We start from the raw sequence: 2,608 nt of genomic DNA on the forward strand, positions 1-2,608 counted from the left end.
TGTATCTCTCACTGTACAGTTTATTGAAATGGGCACTTGGGAGTGGAGTGTAAGGTATCCTTATGGTCTACAAATTTATGTGCAAGACAAATCATCAGCTGGCATTCATTTCAATGTCTCACAAACTTCCACTTTTTTATTTTACCAGTAGCTCTTTACATCACATTATATTGCAGACACTTATCATCCCTTTACTCTTGCCATACACTCACTCACATACAAGTATGTAAGTACATAAGTTGTGGCCTATGCACTGCACATGATAAACACTGGAACCCATGCCCTACCTCAAACTTGACTGGTCTGAAAACCACATAACTGGAATGAATCGGCCGGGAGTTGATCATCCACACCCCCGGACCGTCTCATCCCTGGGTCGGATTTCGGTAACTCAAGCAGCAAAGAAGCTCATCTCATCGTCCAGCCTCCCCAACCCTGCTCATTCTGCGGCTACTTACTAATTTCCCTCCAGTCCACTGGGTGTGTTGCTGTTTTATCTCTTTTCTACTGCCATTTTATTTTTTTAAGGCATTCTTCCTGCACTGTTCTACAGCACTGTATTAATGTCAACTTGTGCTTATGCATGTCACTGTTGCACAATGACTTTCATTACTTTGGATTGGTTTGTTTGGGGTCAGCTAAAATAGCCTGGCTCTAGTACTCGCTCTGCTTAGTTGGAATAATGTCTAGCCTTAACTTGATTCACTCTAAAGCCAAGCTATGGTTTTAGTTTTCTTGATGTTGGATGTCTACAAATGCATGGAGAGCTTTGCATGTATCACTATAAACTCCATTCACGGGTGATCCCTTTTATTTTAAGCTCAAAATAAGCTTTTGTGTGGTTGTTTGTCTCACCATAGTTGATAGTGATTGCATATACAGGAAGTTGGCTGCTTTCCTTTTTTTTGCACCAAAAAAAAATCTTTTTTCTGGGTGAATTTAGATCAGATGACATGTAGGAATAAAAATCACGTTAAATATACACAGTTGCTCTCTGCACAAATTTCCCTACCTTTGCCCCAGCCACCACCCCCAGCCACCTCACCTTGGGTCACTATTTTCTGGTGTTATAAAAATACTGAGGCTACCCTTCTGATTACTTTGCAGACTGTATCTGTCACTGCTGCTCTGCTTTTCACAATGTCAGGCTGTTACTTGTTCAAAAATTTTTTTTTTTTAGTCTTCTAGGCAACTGGCAGACCCATAGGGCTTTGCTTCACAATGCTTATGCTATTCCTTCAGCAAGTATGAGCCTCTGATGGCCACCCCTTTCTTTCTACACCCTTCTGCTTGTACTCACACTGCACTGCTGTCACTGTCCTGCTGCCTGTGATCTGTTTTGATAACCTCACGCTACTGTAATCTTCCTTGCTGCTACTTCTCACACACAGGCTTCACTGCACTACCGCACCCTCACCGCCGCGATCACTCAGCAAACACCAGAACCTACTGTGACATCGTCAAACCTCACGGCGCTGCGGTCACCCCACCGAAGCTGACCTGTGCTGACCTCCCGCCCAGGAGCCTTGGGCAGCAGGCGCTGAGCCCCCAGCTTCGCCGGCTTGAGCAACACCAGAGACAGCTGTTCGAGTTGCAGCAACGCAGGGAGCAACAGAGTAGGCCGCTGGAGGAGGCGGAGCAGGAGAGGAAGACGAGGGAGGAAGAGGAGCAGAGGAAGAAGAAGGAGGAAGCAGAGGAAGAAATTAAGAGGAATAAAGAGGAGGTGGAGAGGAAAGTGCAAAAGCAGGAAGAGGAGTGTAAGCAGAGGAGAGACCTTGAACTGCAGCTGCAGCAGCAAGAGCAGGAAATGAAGCAAAGACAGCAGATCCTGCAGTGGCAACAAGAGCTGCAACAGTCTAATAAAGGTCAGACAGCGCTGCTGTCCCCTTCCTCTGGCCTCTGCACCATCTACGAAGGCCTGGAGAATAGTGATGAAGAGGAGGCTGACGGTAAAGAAGAGGGAATAAAGGAGCTCAACCGCACTAAAAAAGAGCCTAGACAAGAGACGACAAATCAAGGGAACGACTACTACTGTGACAGGGTGACATCAGATGAAGACAAACATCGAGACTCTTCACAGTCCACTGAGACCCCTCCTCCTCTCCCAGACTCCCCTCGGACACCCAGCAACCCCTCCCAGGACGGAGACGGCTCTTCCCCTTGCGCTCCCGAGTCTCCAGAGCGGCCTCTGCCCCTGGACCTGGACTGGGGGAAGAAAGTGGACATAGTCCAGCAGCTGATCAATCAGACCTTGCTGCTGAACAGAGATGGCTGCTCCTCCTTGCTGCTGCTGCCAGGGGGTTCAGGAGGCACACTGAGCCCCCTGGAGAGCAGCCTGTGGCCCAGTCTGCTGCCCCCACTCACCCCTCCCTCTGCCACAGTCACCTCTGTCAGCAGTTTCTCCCCAGAGGCCACAGGAAGCTCCCCACAGGGAGAGTGGACAGTGGTAGAGCTGGAGACTCATCACTGAGGGGTGGGGGTGTGTGCATGATTCAAGTTGCACACTTTAAACAAAATCTGCAGTACTGTTGAACATTAACACTCATACAGGGAAGATGACACAAATGCTGTCTATTTATACACACAGGAATTCAAGACTGGAGGCACA

This window comes from Micropterus salmoides, unplaced genomic scaffold, assembly GCF_014851395.1.
Source record: "Micropterus salmoides isolate LMB-PRFRI ecotype aquatic unplaced genomic scaffold, ASM1485139v1 Ms_hic_scaffold_12, whole genome shotgun sequence".
Classification (NCBI taxonomy): domain Eukaryota; kingdom Metazoa; phylum Chordata; class Actinopteri; order Centrarchiformes; family Centrarchidae; genus Micropterus; species Micropterus salmoides.